This window comes from Candoia aspera, chromosome 7, assembly GCF_035149785.1.
Source record: "Candoia aspera isolate rCanAsp1 chromosome 7, rCanAsp1.hap2, whole genome shotgun sequence".
Classification (NCBI taxonomy): domain Eukaryota; kingdom Metazoa; phylum Chordata; class Lepidosauria; order Squamata; family Boidae; genus Candoia; species Candoia aspera.
In genome coordinates this window covers 38149141-38164653 of record NC_086159.1, presented here as the reverse complement: position 1 = coordinate 38164653, position 15513 = coordinate 38149141, and the positions used below count along the sequence as shown (strand labels likewise).

At 39.2% G+C, this 15513-nt stretch overlaps 1 protein-coding gene across 3 annotated transcripts in view; it reads right to left on the bottom strand.

Moving 5' to 3' along the window:
* ATP2B1 (ATPase plasma membrane Ca2+ transporting 1) overlaps nt 1-11040 on the bottom strand; it is a 78963-nt gene extending 67923 nt beyond the window's left edge. Inside the window, exons 1-2 of one of the 3 annotated variants that reach the window (XM_063308943.1) lie at nt 10899-11040; nt 2478-2617 (exon numbers count right to left, since the gene is read on the bottom strand). The gene's annotated coding sequence lies outside the window, so the exon portion shown is untranslated. Of the gene's footprint in view, nt 1-2477; nt 2618-10477; nt 10594-10898 lie in introns of those variants that run through there. The other 2 variants (XM_063308941.1, XM_063308942.1) reach the window with 2 other exon arrangements.
* Between the last annotated feature and the right edge of the window lie 4473 nt (nt 11041-15513).

Genomic DNA, 15513 nt, shown 5'->3' with positions numbered 1-15513 from the left:
CTACTTTAGTACGCTTTGCTGTTTCTGGCCCACCTGAAAAATTGTGCGATGATGCCCATAGGCTGCCAATCTCTAGCATTGGTAGTATTTTTCCAAACATGAAGCATATATATCTTTTCCTTTCAACTTCTTTTATTACATAGAGGCAACTGTGAACAATATTGAGAATTGTATTTTTGCAGCAACTGAAGGACATTTAATATTTCATACCATTGTGATCACCGTTTCCAACCTATTCAAAAGCACTTATATCTGGCAGTAAATCCAGAGCATGACTGAGGACTAAGTCTCCAGGATCACTGCTCCTGTTGTTGGCTTCATGGGCACAATTCTAAAGCAAGTCTTTCAGAACAGCGTTTTTCAACCAGCCAGTAATAGGACATGCGTTCAGTCAACAACGCGGGACAAACTTACAACTATTCCATTCTGAGATGTCAAAGTTTCCATTGTTTCTGTGTACTCTTTTGTCTGAGCTGCTTCAAAAATTACTTTGCAAGCAGCTGCAAAAGGCAAGGGAAGCTTTTCCTGCATAGTTTCTTATCTCACTTTACTTGTTTCTTGATGCAAAGCGGAGGAAAGGGGCAATGGGTGACCCAGACAAGCAGTAGCTTGCCTTTTCCTTGCTCTCAATTCTTTTCTGACTGCAACAGCTGACTTCCCATACATCTTTTCACCCTTTTGCTATTTTGCCAGCAACTAAAAGAAGCATTCTTCCTCAGCTTCTATTGTTTTCCTTATCTATTTATTTCTCGCAAAGCAGAAAATATCTCATAAAACTACTATTACATATCAGTCAACTGCTTCTCAGCTTTGCCTTTTAGCATTTTCTTTCAACTACTACTGAAATTATGTTTTAAAATCATAGCAATAAAATTTATTGTAAATAGTATTGCAATTTTATATCCTTGTATCTTGCCATAACTGATAAATAATAGAATTCCTATAAACAAAGGAATGTTCTCAGAAAAATCAGGTCTATTAGGGTGCGATACAAATACTTTGATAGAGGGATGTGAAACCTGGGAACCATGGATTTAGGATATCAAAAATAATGCCTTTGGATGATACAGTTTCATTCTCAAATGCAAGGTCACCATAGCAATTTACTCAAAATTCTCAAGGAGGCAAATAGCATATCCCAGATTCTACAGAGTTGTCTTCTTCATTTGAGGCATCCAGTTTAATGCTGTTAGGGCTGGGCTAGGCAAAGCTTCAGGAGCATTTATACTCCTTGATGAAGTACCTAAGTGAAAGTGATTCAACTGAATCACTCTATCAAAGCAAACCCTTTAAATGGTATGTAATTTACTTCCTAGTTGGAGCAGCCATAGCATTTTGCCCACTTCTTTGGTGGCCTTTTTGCAGTCTTCTGCATTTGTGCAGAAGCCACTTCCCTTGAGGTAAAGTAGCCAGTGGATTGACCCACCTTGAAGCTTAATAAGATAGAGAGCATAACTTCAATGCTTCACTTCAAACCTAGACACAGATCATGTTTATTTTGCACAGGCTTAAGAGCCACGCTGCTTTTGACATACATGTGCTACCAACTTCAATATACCCTTTTCTGTCTTTACAATATTTTTATCAAGCAAGAACTATATTTAACTAGCTTTCTTCATTTACCAGATATGCACTATTCCTGCTATATTTATTTTCTTCTTCAGACATGAGCACTACAATTCTCCAATTGAGTTCAGAAGCTTCTAACATGAGCATAAGAAAAAATATATATGGTGTTCCTCTCCAAACATCCCTAACGTGGGCATTTACTCTTGTGAACTCTTACCTCTTTAACATGAGGCAACCATGTTTTAGTATATGTTTAAAACTTAATTCTATCTTGTCCCTATCTGGAAGATCTCTAGATGAAGATGAAAACATTTTCACTCTCATGTAGAGAGACATTTCTAGTTTCTGTTAGCTGACCTTCAGGATTTAGTTGAAAAAATGCCCAATTATTTTCCTGTTCTTAAGAAAAATAGTAGTCTGGTTTTATTCTTGTTTATGTGGCAGATGGTCCTTTTGCACAAGCCTAGTGTGTTCTAAAATAATGTTCTAGCACCTACAATATTTAATTCCCTCCTGTATAATTGTAATAACCATACAGTGAAATTGTTCAGCTTTACTTATCTACTGTCCGTACACATAGAAATGGTAGTGAGTTTATAAAAAGCTGACACTTCTGACAAACCTAAATTTGACTTGACTGAGTTCATTTCCCCACATCACTGCCAATGAGAGCTATTACAACACTATTTACAATTTTTGTAAGTGATATTTGACATTTAAAATGTTCATACAACAGGCAATCAAGTGGTCTATATATCCAATCCCAAATTCAGCATGTTCTCTGAAGACTGAACTGCTGTTCTGCCTCTATCATTGATACAAGATATTAACAGTTTGTTCCAAAGGAATAAATTCCTTCTAAGAATTTTTTTTTCTCATTATCATCCTATTCTGAAGGCCTTACTTACCAGTCCCTTTGCCTCTTCAGGATAACAGCCTTAGATTCAAATGAATCCGCTTGTTCCCTTAGACTCAGAAGCTTACTGCGTTGAACAATGGGTTGACTGCAGATACGTCAGTTTTCTAGCTTCATTGTTTATCTGAAAAGCTATCAGAAGAGGAAGAGAGAGAGAGAGAGATCAACTTGTCTGTCAAGGTCACAAAAAATGTTTATCTTAAAGCTTAGTCCTTGAGGTTCTTCCTGTTATCTTAGATCTCGGACTCTCATAAGTCAGTCCTACTTTTCGAAGCCATGAATAGCCTTTCCCAACTACCCGCTACAGCCAATTTGGTTAGAAATCTAGGTTGCACTAAACTTGGAAGCTAAATCAACTGAGTCCTTAGAGTGGAGGATTAAAAAAAGGACACAGTCATATCTCTTGCAAGAATGCCTACTTAATATGCAGTTATAGAGTGCACTCACAGTCATCTTTACTGCTGTGCTCTGAATCAACACCAGCTTTTGTACTTACTTCATAAGTAATGCAATATATTGTGTACCATATAAGTACTTGAGCTACCTCAGAAAAACAGGTCAACCTCTATATCTATTTTTCTCTTCCAGCAGTTTACTCAGTAAGGGAACCCTGTGTCCTCAGTTGGGCTGTCTCTATGAAATAGACTTAGAAAAAAAGTAGAAGGAGATTGGTAGTAGTTTTCTACTACTTAATTTGTCTAATTCTAAAGGAAAATATTATATAATTCTAAATGAAAATATTTAACATCAGGCATGCTTTTAATAAAGTTCATTTTATTTTAAGTAAGCATCTATACCCCAATGACATATCTAAATTACATACACATAAAGTAATGCAAATTATGGCACACAGGACAGTTAGCAAGAAACAATGAAGTCTACCATTCTTTCATTCTGGTGTTTCAAAACAAAACATGCATGCTGTCTATATATGCATGTTCAGGCACTAAGCAATTCAGTGCTGCTGTTATCACTAAGATTCAACTCACAAGGGAAACCGAAACTAATTGTACTATGAAGATGAACCAAAGAGCCATGTGCTCTGAAACTGCCAGCCAGCATCATTAGGGACATTCTAAGCAGCCTATTTGCATCACAATTGGCCATTATAAGAACCATGAAACATTAAGAGCTAATGACTATTCTCTTCCTTCTCCTTTTCAATCTCTTTCTTTTTGCATCCTGTCTTTTTAGACTGTAAACCTAAATGCAAGCATTGCTTTACCATTATTTGGTGAGCCTATTTCCATTATTCTGGGGGTCTTTATATTTCATATAGTTCAAAAGTAGGATATAAACATTTTAAATCAATAATCAATAAGGTATCTAAGACAACCAGATTGGCATAGTGGTTAAAAGCAATGGCTAGAAACTAGAAGACTAAGTTCTAGCCATAAAGCCGGATAGCTAACTTTGGAACAGTCACTTTCTCTCAGTCCTAGGAAAAAAGTAATGGCAAAGCATTTCCAAAAATTATGCCAAGAAAACTGCAAGGCCTTATCTAAGCAATCACCAGGAGTCAAAACTGAACTGAAGGCGCACACACACAAAGGTGTCAAAGCAAATTATGGCCCCAGGGAATGGTGATTCCAAAACTATTGTTTACACTTTTATTTGTAAACCAGACTGCACAGCCCTGTTAAAATAATCCAGTTATGTTAGGTACTACTACTACTACCAATCTCTTTCTACTTTTTTCTAAGTCCCTATTTCATAGAGACAGCCCAATTGAGGACACAGGGTTCCCTCACTGAGTAAACTGCTAGAAGAGAAAAAGCTTTGCTATGTGTGTTATTGAGTTCTGGAAGTTGAGTGATAATGTTTGGAATGGAAAGAAAAAGGCCTTGTTCCTACAAAACAATAAGCTAAGAAGTACTGTAAAATAAACTAGGGGTTCCTATATGTTCAGAAATGGGCCGCAGAAATAAGAACAGAATAAAGGAGTAGAAATATACAAATACGAAGATATATGGCAGTAAGAAATGAAAGAGGGATCACTTGGGATTCTGAAATGAGAATATATACTGAGTGGAAAGAAACAGAGGTTTAACAGATGCAAGCACACAGAAATACCTATGAAGGGGACAAGAGGGGAAAATGGTACAGGCAATCTTGCTCAGAAGCAAAAAAAGTATAGTACAGAATGCAAAGGAAAGTAAGGGTAAAATCCTCATGGAAAGAGGAATCTCTACTAGGTAAGTAAATATAATTCCTAATACAATAGTTGCATTCACCCATTAGTAAACAATGGCTTCCTTGATTTTGACTTAGTATGTTCTGTGAATTCAACCAATTGCAGTCAATTTAATATAATATGGTTAAACAAACTAGGGTTGGTGTGATGCGTAAATATAAACAAGACAGACAAAGAAGGTTAATGGGGAGTACAGAGAGACTTTTGATAGGCATTCAACAAAGAGAGACATGTTATATGTGCCAAGAAAGTGTTAGAATGGATTCATATCAATTATTAAGCCTGCAATTAGGGCTGTTAATGATTTTAGTTGTCTAATTGACTCTGATGCATCAAGTATTTTATATTATAACTGAAGACAAATGACATATTATTTATTTATCATAATTCAACCCCACTGCAATAAAACAAATCTTGGTGGCCTATAGGCTACATAAATAAAAGTTACAACAGCCACAGAGAGGTTAAAACCCATCAAAACAATCTTACCAATGATAATGCTAACCACATCAGTCCCTACATAGAAACATGACACAAAAACAACAGAAAACAAAGAATAATTTTTTAAAAACTGCAGAAAGCAAGATGACATATGCTTTCCAAGAATGGGTATTTTGCTACCCTATTTGTCTAAGTCAGAAACAGTTCAACAGAAATTAACCTAATATCACACCAAATCAACTACTATAGCCCTATAATTTGCCATTTACCTACTTATTAAAAATACTTAAGCAGGAAGTGCTGAATGATAGATGTATTTCACTGTGAAGACCTTTTGTATACTCTTGGATTTAAAAAGATGAGCCACTAACATGTGCCTAATTAAAACTACAACTATAGCATGAACAGCAAAAAGAGGAAGGGAAGGTGCACAAAGATGGACAAAACAGTTAAGGCTAAAGTTATTGTTCATTTCTCTAATAATAAATAAATGTTAACTAGCAAGCAAGTGCAGGAAAAAGTGGGAAAGTGCTACCACTTCTGAACATTTGCAACTCTAAGCTTCTGCATTTCTTCTCAGTGTTCATGTTTTTTCTGATATAGTATTATATTGCATAGCATCATGGAAGACTAGGCCAGAGAGTAATACAAAAGATATCAGTTAAAAATCTGATAGTGAAGCCTTGAATAAAATACTTGCAGGCTCATGGTTCCCAAGAAACCACACACGTATCTGTGTACAATTACCACAAGAATAATATGGCATTTCTTTAACATGCATGGCAGTCATATAAATAAGTATGTAAAATGTCGGACGCATGGAACAGCTGGTTTCGGAAGGCTTTGTTCCCAAGCCAAAACATGCATGTTTTGGGTGTTTTAGTCCATGCACAGAATGAATAGAACTATTTTGTTCTGGGTAGATATGGCTCCAAGTGAGGTGGGGGGAAAAGTTGCAGGGCAATGGCAGCTAAGGGGAGGAACTGGGAAGATTGGAAGAAGGCCATCAATGGGATATGCTGCATTGGGACATTATCAGTGGTGGCAGAGGGGTGTGTGGGCCAGTGGGATATTCTGTGCTGGGAACTAACAGAGAGAAAAAGCAATATACACCAACCTTGCCCTACTTGCCCAAGCTCCCCCCCCCACTTTTTTGTACAAAACAAGGAACAAAAAAAGTGTTCTGGGTTTCAGTTCTACTAAACTATGGCTGGTGCAAAATATTTCAGCAGAATCTCCAGAATGTGATAGCTTATTCTGGGTCTGAAACAAATATTTTCTCATTTCATGCACAACTAGATACCACAAGAGTATTTGTCGCTGAACAAATGTGAGGGCTCCTGTGGACACCAATGTTCCTAAGGATACTTCGTTTGACCCCCACCAACAATTCAGCTTCAGTTTTTGTTATGTGACTGACCAAACCCCTAAGGCAACCACTCTGTGAAAAAGTCTCCCCTGGCAGCCATTGTTCTCACTACTTGCTCCTAAAATCCCAAAATTACACACAGGCCAAATAAGAACTAAATATTTGTTAGCACTGCCAAAACCTCAGTGGTATTTTTAACACCATCAAGTATATCATTTCATTAATTCTAATGCACAAAATGTGTAACAGCTTACCAAGTGAAACTTATACATTTTTGGAAAGGATCTGGCCCACAATTTACAATATGCATAGAATAATCCATTTTATATTCACATAGAAAAGTGTGAGAAAAAATTTACTTATTTAAACTAAAAAACTTAAAACAAAAATGAAAAATAAAGTGAAAATATACTCCCAATATCAGCACATACGCAAATGGGCCTATGATACTTTAATTAATACACTATTTCAAGATTTGCTTTGCAGTTTCTGTATCCTGCTTGTTTCCTAAGACATGCCAGTCTCCAGGTGCCCTCCTTCATGCAAGCTTCAAATGAAATATTGTATGTACCAAGTTCCCCTACCTCATCACACCAAAATTTTAGCAATTGAACACTTGTAACGGGAAACACATCTTTCAGAAAATGAATAGATTTGCATGATTTTTTAAAAATAAAATATTAAATAAATTTCAGTTAATTGTAAACTGATCTGTTTTTATTCTTTTATCGGTAAATATCTCAAAATGAATGGTCATCTCAAACACAAAAATGTATAGATCAAACTGCTGGAACTAGTGAATTAACTAACTAATGATTCTAGTTATTCTAACTTCATATTTTAATTATTTGATGTGCTGTTTAGCCACTTTTCATTTTTTAAAATTTCTTCAATTAGTTTCAATTTAACTTAAGTTTTATGTTAAAACTTATTGAACACTTACAAGGGTTCAATAATTTTTAACATAAAATATGGGTCTCTACAGAAGCATAACAAGTTCATAACATACATTATTTTTTAAAACAGTAAAAAAAAAAGTACTCAGTTAAAACAATCTTCTGAAGCAGAGTTATATAAAGCAGGGTCCACTATTAAGAAGATCCTGTATCAGGTCCCCATGAACCTTTTAAACTTTTAATGGCAGACCAACAAACAGTCCTTCAAACTAGCGGTTTCATAAATCTGTAGGCAGTCTTTCAAATAATCTTGACCAAAACTGTTTCAAGATTTAAAAAACTAATAGTTTCCCAATCTGAATATTTCTACCACCTGTAGACAGCAAAGAATCCAGGAGCATCTTTAAGATCTGAACTTTGTCTTTCATGAAGACTGTAACAGCCACACGTGAACAACTGAAATTCTTATATCCAAAATATACAATGACTTACATAAATCCTGTGGAGTTACTTTTTGTGAATGATGGCTCCTAGAAGATAAACCACAACATAAATACGTAATTGCTCTGTATCACTGTCAAAAACCAGAGGACAATCTAGAAAGTAATATGTACTTAGCACATTTTTAATATATAGTATTATCTAGAGATAACTTTTAAAGACCAAAAACACAATTCAGCCTTATGGATAGAGGTATATAAACATGCTATATCTACAAACTAAATTTTAAATGTTGACATTTCCATATTGTTTCTTGCTAATCAGAGAAAATCATCAGATTTCATGAAATATTTCAGTCTCCTTCATACCAACTGAGATTCCATTCACCTGTTTCATAGTACTATTCTCCATCATCTGTGCTTTTAGAAGTTATGAATATCTCTCCTATATAATCAGGAAAAGAATAACCAATACTGCACAATAGCTTCCCCATCTTCAATATTATTCCTTTAAAACACTTTGCTACTGCATCAAGGTATTCAAGATAGCAGTGTTCAGATCAATTCCTAATTAAGAAGCTTCTGTTCACCTTTAATTTAATACACTATGTTTAAACTCAAATACAGCTAAATTATTTCTATTGTTACTGCAACAATCATTGATTTGATAGCAGCACAAGCTTCTGGAATCAAAAATGTGTGCATATAATTAAAAATCTATACCAACGGTAAGCTAGTGAAATGTATTTTATGCATATTATTTCTTCCCCTTCGTTGTTATGCATGATTTTCTATTACAAATATTTAATTAAAGAAACCATTTTCAACCTTTTTAAAAACAACTGCTTTTACCAAACAGCAAGACACAATTACCATTTTGGTTATGGAACATAAAGGCGTATGTCTGTGTTTCTATGGTACAAAATAGAGTATACTTGATTTGGAACTCACTGCCAAGAATTTGGCTTTGGCTGTTTCACATCGTACCCCATCCCTTAAAATATACATATTTTTCATGTTCTATTCATAGCAATATTCTACATTTATATTGAACCTAGTAAAAGTTCTTATATATAATTATTTTTCCCATATTCAAGGCTGAAAGTGATGGAGCAGGCTGAGGCTACAACAGGGTATACCTAAGGCTACCAAGTAGATTCATGGAAAAGGTGAAATTTCAAATAAGGATTTCCCAATTCTTGTTCTTTGGTACCTTTCCTACATGGGTATCTCAAGCTTGAATGCTTTACAATATCTATTTGCATTTAAATAAGCAAAATTCACTAGTCTCTGAATCACCAAACACCTTTGTGCTTTTCACATATTTACATCATTTATAGAACAAACACATCAGCTTCTTTATCTACTGGGGGGTCAGGGAGCCCAGCAAAAGAAAAATGGCTATTATAACATTAGAATTACACCTACATACATAGGGCAGAGGAATAGGTATTTATTTCAACTTGGTGCATCCTACCTTGCCTTACTGAAATTGGGTCTTTTCTACAATAGATGTGGTTACAATTCATAGCAGCAATATGTCAGACAATCCAACTTTCATCAGTTAGTTTTCATATATGATGCTTTTCAGTATGTCACATTCCTCCTCTATTTTTGGCTTTTTATACTCATGGCTTAAAAGTACATATCAGTTGAATACATGAGGTAGTCTCAGCCACCAGTCTTCCAAGTGCCTTTACTTCTTGGAGTATAGCAAATAACCTTTCCTTTTCCATCTGCCCCCCCAGTGAGGATGAATTCATGAGCTGCAGTACTTATAGGTTAGCTCCCAGAGAGGGTCTTACAGGCATGCCATAGAAACTAGACAAGGTCTACACCACCCAAGGCTGTTTTGACCAGCCTCACCGGCTCAAGCTGCATTCAGGGATGCTCTTGAAATGTTTCTATCACGGTTCAAAATAAAAAAACATCTCCTTTACCATTAATAAATAACAATACCCCGACAAACCAGTCGGGGTGTTGGGTGGAAAAGCAGGAATACGATCAATCGTTTCATTTTCAGCAATACACCTGACTGTCAAAAGTCAACGATCTTACAGGTAGGAAGGCAGAGAAATCCAGCCTCAAGTTCAGAACGAGCACCTCCACCCACGGCGAGACAAGGCTGAACAGCTGACTCCCCGCAAAAAGGATAATAAAAACCGAAGCTACTGGGGACCGTAAGGCATCGGCTTCCTAACCCGGCGGCGCGGACACTTTGTGCTAAGGGGGTCCGGCGGATATTCCAAGAGGCGCAACGCGTCGGCGGACCGAGCTGCTCGCTCTCGGACCTCAAGAGGAGAGCACCGTTCGCTCTTGATCTAACCAGGTGGCGCGGAGATTCGGGGTCGGGCGGCCGCAATTGGCTGCCAGCCTTGCTCGGGGTGCCCTCAAGGTCACACGGCGCTTCGCTCCGAGGCGGCCGGCGTGGTCCCACCATCGCCCACCGAGAGGAAGACGGCAGAGGAGGGCGCAAGTGGGCCCCACCGCGCCGGCCAGGTCTCATCACCCCACCTCCTTCCGGCTCGACGATTCTCCAGCCTGCCCGGCCTGTGCCACTCAGCGGAGCCCCGACACCTGCCTCTCCAGTTTGAGGTGCCCAGTCGTAGCGCCCCCTCCCTCCCGTTTTCGGCCACAGTCTTCGCCTCTTACCTCAGGCTCCTTTACCGCCGCCCAGGTTCACACGCGACAAGAACCGCGGCTGCCGCCATCGGCACCAGTGCCTGCGCTCGCCTACCGTGCAAGGTCCCCCAACCCAGCACGGAACGCGCAAGCCGCCGCGCCCGCCCGCGAGCAGGGAGGGGGGAAGGAGACGGTAGCAGCAGAAGCGGCAGCAGAGGAGGGAGCTGGATTCCCCGCCCCGCCCTCGGCACTAACACCCTGGCAGCACCTCGCCCTCGTTAGTCGGCGGCAGGCAAGCAAGCGTGCGAGGGGCTCTGCTCGCTTTCCTCTCCAGGCCAATATCCCACGGAAGGAGCCGGCGGCTTCGTCGTGTCCCGCCCCAAGCCCCGTAAAGGCACACCACCATTCTCCCATCCACCCCTCGCCCTCCACCCAAGGGTTGGCCACTTACTTCCTCGCTCGCGCCGTGCCCGGCCGCTCTCCCCCGCCCCAAACACAACAGGAGCCGCGAGGCTCCGAACCGGCCCGGTCCCCGTCACGTGACAGGGTCTCGCTCAGTTTAGAGGAAGAGGAGGGGGTTCGAAGACGCGGTGCCTTCATGGGTACGGGGGAGAAAGGGGGGGCATAAGAGATGGGCGGGGACTGGGAAGGATGCCCGAAGGGGAGGTGAGTGCCTTTTTCCCCGCCTTCCTGTCGCCTTCCTATTGGGCAGGTTCAGTTGACGTGCTTGTTTCCATGACGTGTGTGGGTCGGGCCGAGGCGTTTGATGAGGCCCGGCGGGCTCCGGGTCGTTGACTTTGCCACGAGCGTTTCCCTTGGGGAGGAGGGGGAGGAGAAGTGGGGTGGTGGGTAGCTGCTCTGCCCTTCCTCCGCGCTCCCTCGTCCCGCCTCTTTTCCAGCGTTGATCCTCCCCTACAAAGGTACCCGCAGGGGTGTCTGGCGCCCGCGCGGGCAATCACGCTATTGCTTTAGTTCTGTCGGCAAAAAGGACGGGGCGGGGGAGAATTGATGGCAAGCGCCTGAAAGGGGGTGGCTGTGAGTCGGATCACCCACCGTCCAGAGGCTGAGGTAGTGGCTAGTGGATTGTGAGCTTAAACCCCGGTGCAAAAAGCGCCGAAGCGAAGAAGGAGCGGCTGCTCCGGTAGCACTGAAGCGCAAAGGAGGGAGCTCTCAGCGCACTTGAACGGGGGGCACTAGGCAGGAGAGGAGGTGGGGCTGAGGCGAAGCGACGTTGTCTCAGGCCAACCTACGGGCCGGTATTTACAGACTCGGGACGTAGGGGAAGCTGCAGACCGTTTTCGTTCACGGGCACTTGATGGTGGGGGTGATGGAGGAGGGGGAGGACGGATTATTGTTCGGGTGCTGCTTGTTATGTCCTCCCCGTGAGAACCGAGATGACGACTTTTGCTGTTTCATGTTTAGTCACTTCCTCTAGTCTTGCCCAAGCAGTTACAACCGAGGAGCTTTGCCATACAGTAGGGTTTGTATGCGAGAGAGAAAAAGAGGACGAGCGAGCGAGAGGCGTAAGAAAACGGGAAGGCTTCCATTAAGAAAGCAGCGCGGTGCTTAATATTTAAATCAGTCTTACTTCCCAACGGCGTCAGTGGGAAGTAGGACCCCAGTCCTAAACCAGTGCAATCATTTGAAATGCAGCTTGTTCCGCGAATACAAATATTTATGGCTTCCATGTTCTCTGGTCACCTGTATGGACTGCTTCCAAGTGACAGGTGAAGCAAGGAGGAAAATAAAAGCCTTATGAAAGTTCCCATTCTTTAAGCTTTCAGAGTTTTTTAGGCATTGTCTTCCTACCACTACTGTCGGCTAGGCATTATTTAAATGCTGCTGAAGTTCATTTTATAGACACTTTCTCTTGATCTGAAACTGTAGCTGGTAGGATTCAAGGTCCTCTATGGAGCTTTTAGTTTTGGTATAATATAGGATGAGTGCCAACATTATTAACAATTACATTATCTTGGCACATCTTATGTTAGTACCTCCCTAGGGCTGCTGATTTGAGGCTGAGATTATTCTCACACCTGGTGGATGTCTTACATATGTTGGATTTCAACCACTAGTATTAAATTCAAGGTTATGAATTTCACAGTTGAAAGTCAGGAGGTGAAGACCATCAGATTTAAAGGATACCAGGTCAAGGAAACCTAAAATAAAAGAACATTCTTTTCAAATACACTTTCTGACCAAAGAGGTGGAATGAGAAGACTATGGTACAGGGTTAAAGGAGTGAAATATGAAAGAACATCCGTTTTCCTAATCGAGGAGAAACCATGATTGTTTCCTTTGATCTTGCAGATAACACAGAAGAGTCCAAACTGCCCCAAACAATTCACTAGGTACTTAATTGGCATCTATCGATTAAAGTTTGGGTGTCTTCCTGGCAATGGTGGTGCTTTGGGCTGATTGATTATAATTGTATTCATTGATTTTTGTTCTTAATCTTATATTAACATTGTAAACCACTAAAAATCTCAAAATAGAGTGGAATATAAATTGTAATAATGAATACATAAATATTTTGTTCAGTGATATTCTAAAATCAGAATGGATAGCCTCCCCAAATGCATATGAAGTACTATTTTAACTTTAAAAGCCAGATTACTGAAGATTGAGATGAGGATTTGGCTGCCGCATTTAATTTTTGGCTAAAGTTAAGTCTTGGCCCTTCACAGCTTAGTTTTTTAGTAGTAATTCCTATCAGTCTTCATGGTGCCATCAAGTAGAGGCTAAACTCTGTTCATGAGGATTTTCACCACGATCACTCTTGGCTTTAGGGGTTGAACATACAAATATGAGCATTAAAGCAAGCATTTTTGCTATGGAATACCAAATAATTGTGACTTGGGTTTCAAGCTGTTATAGTCTTGAATAAATTGCTTGCTCAAGCCAAATATATCTATATCTATCTATCTAAAAAAAGTTTTACACATAGAAGGGTTCACTTTGCAGAGGAATATGGAAGAAAAAGGAAACAAGCAGAATCAGTAGACAATGTATTCTTAAGATATGTTCTTTATCAAAATAATCACCAATCTCTAATTTCTGTTCATCTCTTATTTAGGTGACTCTGACCTAAATCTACCATTTTCTTCTTACTTATCCGGCCGAGATGCTAATACATGTATAAGAGCAGCTAAATTTTGTGTGGTAGTTCGCAGAACACAGCACCGAACCAGGTTATTTTCAGGATTGCCTTTCTCCAATTGTTTTTGCCCTGCTCACTAAATCTGGCAGGGTGGGCGCTCTTTAGGTCCCATCTATTAAGCAGTGCTGACTGACAGGATCCAGGAAGTGTGGACCTTCTCTGTTGCAGTGCCAGCCCTTTGGAACACCATACTGTGACTTGTTTGGCCCCCACCCTGCTGGCACTTTGTAATTCCTGAAGACCTCGATGCTCCCCCAGATATGGGGTCTGTGGGTTGGGTGAGCCCATAATTGTGATTTTTTTGGCATTACTGTGATTATGTGCTTGAGCTGATTGCCCTTGGGCAACATTATTTTGTTACAGTATTGTGTCAAGTTTATGTTGATATTTATTTTGTTTACTGCCAAGAGTCACAATTGCAAGATGGATGGCTATATATTTATTTGATATAAATAAATAAATAAATTATAAGACTGACCCTAAGATTTAAATTTCAATCATTTTAATTTTGAAATACTTTTTTAAAAAAAATGCATGATAAGCTTATGAACTATTTGTATATGTATATGTATGTGTCATGTTTATGTTCTGGCCTGTGACTGAAATAAATCATAATAGAAAATAACAAATTATCATTTGGAGACATTCCGAAGAACTTTGGCCCAAGATTCAGTATACTATTAATACATCAAGTGATATATGGAACATGTAATTTCCATTCTCAGATTTTCTTCCTCTCCCCCCACACTTTACCCTCCCTGGAGTATTTTTTACTACCAGGTAAGTCAAACTAAAAAGTTTTGAATATTTACTTGCACATGCTGATAGTAAGCATGTCATTATTTTATTATGTCACTATATTAATACAAGGGACTATCTGATCAATTTATGGAATTAATTTCAAGTTGTCAGTTCTAATATTGTGTCTGTGCATATGGCAAGCAACTAAGAGCTTGAGGTTATAATAACTGAATGCATGGGAAGCAGACACATGATAAAGATATAGAACAGAGTCAGAATAACTAAGTATAAATAATTCTTTCAGAGTTATTATAATTATTTCCTGTTATGGCTTCTTCACATGCCCTATTACTCTTATTTGACCCAAATTTGCTACTTTTGAAAAATCCTTTAAAGAATGAAGGAACCATTACAGTATTTTCTTTATGAATATAGCTAGGTTTAACCTTATGAGAGATATATTTAGGTTAATTGAAAAATCAAAACAATGAAACACACATCCTGCAGACTTATTTATGTAATTCTCTTTCATGCCTTCCTAGTAAGAGAAAATAAAGATACATCACAGAACATACAGAATTTCTCTCTCATTCTATCTGCAGCTCAATGTCCCTATCTATACTGATCATTGGGGCTCAGCAAGACTTCCCCACTTTTGAAATCTGCCATTGAGAACAGTTTTCTGTTCTCAAAGAATTCCAATCATTATAACTCCTAGACAGAAACTTTCAGTATTAAAAGTGAATGAAATACATTCTTAAGGTACTGAATCAAATTATCTAGATTCCTTAGAAAATGCATTTTTGTGTTGCATTTTTACTTCTCCAATTGAAATAATCATATTATTTGACTTAACATAAAAAAGGAGAGAGGGTAGATCACATTTATATGTAATAAATAATTTTGATTTGTAGAATAAAGAAATCTGCAGATTTTACTTGCATGCTGTTCCATACCATTCATGCAGGTTCTGTGGGGTCATTTTAGGTTACATAGCAATCTAACGTTATCTAAAAGCCTCACAGCTGCTCTTCAATGCATGATACTCATAACCATTAGAGAAACCATTCTCATGGACACCTGCTTGTTTATAATGGGCATTATAAATGCAAAAAAACCCCCAAAAGCTGTAGGTTTCTCTATAGTAAAAGTAGTCCATGAAAAA